Genomic DNA, 8,233 nt, shown 5'->3' with positions numbered 1-8,233 from the left:
GAAATTGGAAGTCTCTTTATTATTTGTGCCTAAAATGTATATACAGCATTAATAATAGTGACAATGTAATGTAACATGTTTTATACATATAATTATGTAAGTATATTTATAATTATTATTTAATTAACCATAGATTTAACTTTTTTGCAGCTCCCCAGCAGAGATCTCCTGCCCTGTGCTTAACGTGTGGTCTGCATGGGCTACATGAAGTAGCAGCTGGGAAGTGCCAGGAGGACATTGTTTAAAAAAACTGATCACCTGAAATCATATCTTAGTCAGTAAATATGTGAATAAAAAAGATCATTTTTGCAAATTATTTTAGTATATTGTATAAAAATGTGGTTCACATTTGAAGCTCAGTGAGACATTGTTTGGGTCAGGCTGCTGGGATAAAGGCCTAATGCTTGTGAACACCCCTACTTGAGGTTGCATCCATTGCTGACACAAATGTGTACAGCCACACAGCTTGTCTAGTCCCTGTAGAGAAGTACTGCCAATAGAATAGGACTATAAACATGAACATGAATATTGGCACCATGCCTAATGCCACGTGGTCTAAAAGTGGAATAAAGCTGTGCTCTCTGGAATGATGGTGGTGCTCCATTCAATACTTTTGGGATGAGGTGGGGATGAGGTGAGGTGATGATCATCCAACATCCTGACCTCACTGATACTATTGTTGCTGAATGCAATCAAATCCTCATGGCAATGCTCCTCCAAAATCTAGTAGAACTTGGACAGTAGGGACAGTTGCTCCAACAAAAGCAGAATCATCCCATTTTAAATAGCCTTGATTTCAGAAGAAATGATTAACGAGCAGGTGTCCAATTACTTTTGTCACTGAAACATGCTTTCCTAGATCTGGTAGCAATATTGATCCATAAGGTCATTAGATACAGATCTCGCAAAATCAAGGAAAGCAGATTGGTAAGAAAGATTCAGTGAAGTATTTGGATACACACATAACCAGGAAGAGCTGATGGACTGGGGGTTGTGTCTGGTACGGAGCACCTCCACAGTTCTCCACTACACAGTTAAATAAATGTAATATCTGTGTGTGTTTAGAATGTATTATCTGCTCATGTTGAATAATGTATTCATATGTGCTTGCATCCCCAGTGTGCAATGGCCTGGCTGAAGGCCTCTTTTGGGGCCTGGTACGTGATTGAGGTTTTTCAGGGCCACCAGCAGCCAGATCGTTCTGGGAATGGACAGGAAGTGGGTCATCACATCAGAGGAAGAGAGAGTGAGTGAGAGAGAGCATGCCTCGGAAGAGAGAGGTGACCACTGCCAGTGGAAGGACTTCTGAAAACATGTAGATGCACACACACACACACAAACACACAGCAGAGGGCCAAAAACATCAAGAAGCGGGTCACAGGAGGTTCTTCAAGGGACAGCCTCCGCCCATCATCATTAGTGCATATGCCAGAAAACAGATCAGCCTTTTACACATCTTCTATCACTTACTCTCATACATTCATACACACACAGTGGACAACTAGGCTCCAAGGACAACACTAACTAACCCCAGAGACAGTATTCACTGCACATATGTACATTCATGGTCCACTTGCACCTCCTTTATCCAAAACTTTCCACAAGACTCACAAGACATAGACTGTTTAAGGGGTTAACAGGCATTTATGTTGGCAAGCATCACTCCAAATCATGGGGAGCAATGAAGGCCATCCTACCAACCCATAGATAAGAATATGGCTAGTTATGTTATCTTGGGTACCAGTCTATGAATGGCTGAGGCATCAGCCTGGCCATATAATGCATTTGTGATTAGCAGTTAGGCAGTTGTGCCACCCAGGAACTCAAACCTTGACTTTCATTTATTTGCATAAATGAAAAGGTCCCCAAACGGTTATTTTTAGGTTTTTATTTCTCCTTTCATTGGGTAGGCCTACCCAAGACCCCTGTTTAAGGCACTTTTAGGGCAAGTTTGGACGCCTGCATCTTGCTAAAATAAAGCAACAAGCCACGGGAGGCCGTGCATTACTGTGGTTTTGTCGCAGGGAAGGATGATAAAACAAAACTTCATGGTGAAAGAACTGCAGTAATGCTTGGCTTAGAGTGGGGGTCAACATAAAATCTGATAATATACACCAATGTTTATTTAATAAATGTATTTGTTTACCAAAAAACAAAAACTATTCTTCTGCAACACAACATAGTCTGTTAACAGCGAGCATTGTGGGCAGTGGTGGCTCAGCGGTTAGAGCGCCGGGATATCGATAACAGGGTTGTGGGTTCGATTCCCGGGCTCGGCAAGCTGCCACTGTTGGGCCCTTGAGCAAGGCCCTTTACCCTCTCTGCTCCCCGGAGTTGGCTGGAGTTGGCTGCCCACCGCTCTGGGTGTGTGTGTGTACTCACTGCCCCTAACACGTGTGTGTGTGTGAGTGTGTTCACTACCAGATGGGTTAAATGCGGAGGACACATTTCGCTGTACAGTCCACACTGTACAGTGACGAATACGTGCACCTTTATCCTTTTATCCTTTTATCCATTGTTGCTAGGCAACAATATATTTTAGATAGATTTTCCCTTTTTCTGAAGAGACCCTTAATCTGAAGGAGAAGTCGCAGGAAGTATAGGGCTAGTCTAGGGCTGTGTTTTTAGCCTTTAGCTTAAGAGGTTGACTAAATAGTGGTAGTTCAGCCAAGCAATCTGAGTGCTGTTCGAGGAAAACTAAATTAGTCCAGTTCTGCGGTGTTAAGCTTTATCCTATACTACACATCCTACACATTTTAAAAATGATAATAAGCCCCGAAAGGGTCTTAGATTGGCTGGCCGACTACATTTGACTATATAGAGAAAACTGTGCTAGTGTAAGATTGGCCTGAACTATGGCTTTAAGAGTAAAGGCAGCGGGAACAGGCCTCATGCTCTGTGAGTAGTTAGTCTCAGCTTTATAGAGGCAGTCATGACACACCTGGGTAGCCGTTTAACCCTCGAGGACACTGTGGAGCGTTGCCATGGCAGCACTGAGCCGGCACGTTAACCAGGAGGCTCAGGGGTCTGACAGGTCCACTCACTGGCAGTTAACAGAATGAACTGCTTTATGTGTTTATCATGAGCACACACAGGCACACTCACACACACATACACACACAGGGGACCTGCTGTCACACAGCATGACCAACTCATCAGTCTGTATAGAGACCTGGAGACAGGGCAGGTAAGAGAAAGCAAGCACACACACACTTACACACACATACAAAACCAGGTTGCTTTGCAGGTGCAGGACAACATATAGTGCCTTCCAGAATTATTGGCACCCCTGGTAAATATGAGATGGGAATATATAGGGGTGAAATAAAGTCCTTCACTGACACAGATTGGGGAAGACTGTTACCATATATATATATATATATTATGTATATTATAATTATATATATATAAAAAATATATATATATTGTGGATTTAATACCCAGGTTTTCTAAGCCACCACTGTAGGCTTCCCACCGGCCCCCGGAACATGTGCTTCCTAGTGTGTGTGTGTGTTCACTGCACGGACTGCAGTTGTCTTTGTTCAGTGTCCAAAATCTGTGACCACTCGTCATAACCCTTCTGTTTGTATTTTATTTTGTACAAATTACAGTCCCTTACAGTGACCCGTATCTGTGACAGTGCGAATGGCTAATAACACATTAATAATCCATGCAATAACATTGTCATTACTGGTGCTGTATTCTCTGTAATAGGTGCATTAGCGTAATACAGCTTGTGCAATTACAGGGCACAGGGAAAGCAGCAGGTCATATGAATACAATTACTCTTCTTATTACATGTATATAACTGCTGTAATTACATGAGTCAAAATTAAAGTTGTTACATATGTGTTATTACACAGGCTGCACTACTGCAATCCAGCTGTAACACTAGAAACATCACCAGTAGTTACATTGTTATGACATGTATTATTAATGTGTAGTTACATTGTTATTACAGGGACTATATATACCATGGGACGCAAATTAGCATGTAAAATTATATCAGCAAAGCAATTTGAGTAAACAGCTGAATTGAGGTAAACACATGACATCATCCACTTGAGCTGCTATTACCTTTTATAGCAACTATTAACACATGATTTAATGAACAGATTAAAAAAAAAAAAATGATAATAATGAAAAATGAGTTTTAATGTCTTCTTAGACTCCAAGTGAACGTCAGTATAAATAGCTGCATACCTCAATATACATGTCCTAATGTTTGTGGACACCCCTTCTAATGAATGCATTCATCTCCTTTAAGTTGCTCCCATTGCTGACACAGATGTGCAAAAGCTTGCCTAGCCCCTGTAGAGAAGTATTGCCAGTATAATAGGACTCTCTGGAGCAAATCATGAACCTATTAGCACCAATACCAGGCGCGGTCTAGAGGGGATTAAGCCCCCCAGCATTAAGATGTGGAACAGTGGAACTGTGTTCACTGGAATGATGGTGGTTCTCTAACCAATCCTTTTTGGAGGAGTTGGGAAGTTTGGACTGAAGTGGGGCGGTGATCATCCAACATCCTGACCTCACTAGCGTTCTTGTCACTAAATGCAATCAAATCCTCAGAGCAATGCTTCAAAAATCTAGTGGAAAGCCTTCTTCCAAAAGCAGGATCAGCTTTTTAATATCCTTGATTTCAGAAGAAGCAATGCATGAGCAGGTGTCCCAATAGTTTTGTCCATATAGCGTATGTTTGAGGTATAACAAAGCGAAAACAAATGTTTACCCCATGAACAGTGATCAGGAGTTACCAGTTGGACAACTGAGTTGGTTGGTAACATCCTGGACCTGGGGTCACCAACTTTCCAATACCACAGTAAAATATCACTTCCATGTTATCAAACAATTTGAAAAGTGTACCAGACGAAAGCCAACTATTGTTGTCAAACCACAAGCATAAGCACCTGGAGTCTGTTCATCATGACTGGGATCAGATTCTAATGGTTATTCTGAAGCGAACACAGGCGAGGTTGGAATAAATAAGTGAAGTATGGTGGTAGATGTTATGAGATTCTGTGAAGACACTGAATTTTAAAGGATATGTGGCATCTTGGACATGGAATTAGGTACCGGGATACACACTGTCTCTGTAAAAAGACTAAGGTATGTTTTATGGGTTATGTGTGTATTTTTCAGCAAGATAGTGACCCCAAAACCTGGTTTACTGACCACAAAATGAAGCTTCTGTAGCAGTCATCCCAGTCGTCTGACCCAAACACCTTCCAAAATCTGTAGTCAGTGAGGAATAAGAGTCCACATGCTAGGACGAAGAACCTGGAGAGATGCTTTCAGATCCTTTTACATGTTCTCCTACCTTATCCAGAATTAAAAGAAGAGACTCAGTGCTGTTATCGAGACAAATGTAAGGAGCACAAAGTACTAAACGCAGGGGTTCCATTAACTATGACATGTTTTTGATGTTTCTTCTTTTTTAATGAATTTGTTTTTCCTCGTGGCACTAAAAGGTTAGTCTCGTCTCCTATTTTCAGTCTTTTTATTGTCACAGCCTCACCTTCTCAATGGGTGCCAGGCACTTCTTAACACTTCATCTTAACATCTTCGAAACAGTATATTTTTAGTAAAAAACTCAAAACGTGACCCTTTCATCTTGAGGCACATTGCAGAACCCATGGTGGACTTGTCGTTTGTGCTATGCACCCTGTGGCGAAGAAAACTAAAAAAAGTTGAATCCCAGCAAGAAGTAGATGATCTAAAATGGCAATATTGTGTTTTCTTGGTCCAAAGTTTGGATTACAAACTTCTGGTTGACTTTATTTGTTTCTTCTGTGCATTTTATTTAAATGATCTAAACATAGATTTAGATAATAAATATACTTTCAATATTACTTTATTAATACAAATTAAGGATTTTGAGATTCACTTATTCAGAAATGGAATTACACAGGTTACAGTAAGGGTTATCTTAAGTTTGGGGTAGCTTAAGGTTAGAATTACTTTTAGGTGTAGGCTCGGTTAAGTTTAGGTTAGGTCTAGGTTAGAATTAGGTTTAGGTGTAGATTTGGTTGAGTTTGGCTTTAGTTAAGTTTGACTAGGTTAAGTTTAGGTTGAGGTATAGTAGATTAAGTTTAGCTTTAGATGTACTAGGTTAGGTTCCGTTTAGGTTAGGTTTAGGTGTACTAGGTTAGGTTCAGGTTAGGTTTAGGTATAGTAGGTTAAGTTTAACTTTAGATGTACTAGGTTAGGTTCAGTTTGGGTTAGGTTTAGGTGTACTAGGTTGGGTTCAGTTTGGGTTAGGTTTAGGTGTACTAGGTTAGGTTCAGGTTAGGTTTAGGTTGAGGTATAGTAGGTTAAGTTTAGCTTTAGATGTACTGGGTTAGGTTCAGTTTGGGTTAGGATTAGGTGTACTAGGTTAGGTTCAGGTGTAGGATAGGTTAAGCTTGGGTTAGGTTTAGGTGTACTAGGTTAGGTTTAGGTGTAGAATAGGTTAAGTTGGGGTTAGGTTTAGGTGTACTGGGTTAGGTTTAGGTGTAGGATAGGTTAAGCTTGGGTTAGGTTTAGGTGTACTAGGTTAGGTTTAGCTGTAGGATAGGTTAAGTTTGGGTTAGGTTTAGGTGTACTAGGTTAGGTTTAGCTGTAGGATAGGTTAAGTTTGGGTTAGGTTTAGGTGTACTGGGTTAGGTTTAGGTGTAGGATAGGTTAAGTTTGGGTTAGGTTTAGGTGTACTGGGTTAGGTTTAGGATAGGTTAAGTTCAGGTTAGGCTTAGATGTACTGGGTTAGGTTTAAGTGTAGGATAGGTTAGGTTTGGGTTAGGTTTAGGTGTACTAGGTCAGGTTTAACTGTAGGATAGGTCAGGTTCGGGTTGGGTTTAGGTTAGAAATTAAATATTTGTATTGGTATTCAGATTTAAACCTGTCATGCTGGGGGTGGCCTAAACATGACATTAGCGAAAACACAATTAACAAACACAATTAAGTAATTGTTATGAATGACTACATACCTACTAGATAAAACTACACCTAATAAACAGTAAAATATTGCATCAGTGACTTCAAAACCTTAATGTGACCCTTAATATACAGCTAATAGTATATATATATATATCCATCACAGTTTGGCTCTTGTCAAAGTGTCTCAGATTCTTACGCCTGCCCATTTGTCCTGCTTTTACCACATCGCCTTCAAGAGCTGACTGTCCTTGTGTATAGCTGTGATTACTGGCAGTGTTATATGATGTGAAAACATGGCATTTTGGCATTCACATGAGGGAATAGTCACCAATCAAAGATAAAACAGTTTTTTTTTTTATTTTCTATCGAAGCTAGTGCTTTGCACACACAATGCTTTCAGAAACGCAATAGGCTTTGAGCGCTAAAGAAAGAATCTGGAACAACGCAGAGAGAGAGAAATAAAATAAACACTGTTAAAAATAAAAATAGATACAAACAGTACAGCATTTACGCAGCAAGGTAACACAATATTTGGCAACCATCGACATCTCTAAAACCTTAAAAGTATAAAACACATTTTTTAGCATTTGAATTGAATATCATAATACAGGTCTTCTACTGTAACACTGACGACATAGAAAAAAAAGGTAAACAATAAGAAGGCTGCTTGGCTTCAACAATCATCCTTTTTTCATTCTTCATTCGTTTCGATGTTCTAGTGCTTCTCTCTTGTGCTTCACTCCTCTACAGGATGTTCAGTCCTACAGGATCTCCATCCTCCATTCATTAATCAGTGGATTAGTGCATTTCGTCCCTCATTATTTCAGTTGTTTAGAGATGATTGTGTGTTCCTTCCATAGCCGGCAGCAGGGCAGAGATAGTGAGGGGTGTCGTATATTGAGGCATTAGGAGCCAACCAGCTGTTAGAGTTACGCGAAGCAGGAAGTGAAAGGTTCAGTCTGAGCCGTCTATTAACACTACCAGGGAGGACACACACACACACACACACACACACACACACACACACACACACACACACACACACACACACACACACGATCCTACATTTACAAACTTATATCTGCATACGGTCCCACATTTAGATAAACACACAGTCACACATGCACACACACACTCTCTCATTTACACAGTCTCACATTTACAGTCACACACACTCACACATAAACAGTCACACAATTCCTCGGCCATGCAGAGTCTCACATGTACAGTCACACGTTTACAGTCACACACAGTCACACATTTACACAGTCACACATTTACAGTCACACATTTATAGTCACACATTTATAGTCAC

This window comes from Salminus brasiliensis, chromosome 25 (assembly GCF_030463535.1).
Source record: "Salminus brasiliensis chromosome 25, fSalBra1.hap2, whole genome shotgun sequence".
Taxonomy (NCBI): domain Eukaryota; kingdom Metazoa; phylum Chordata; class Actinopteri; order Characiformes; family Bryconidae; genus Salminus; species Salminus brasiliensis.
This window is presented reverse-complemented; position numbering follows the sequence as displayed.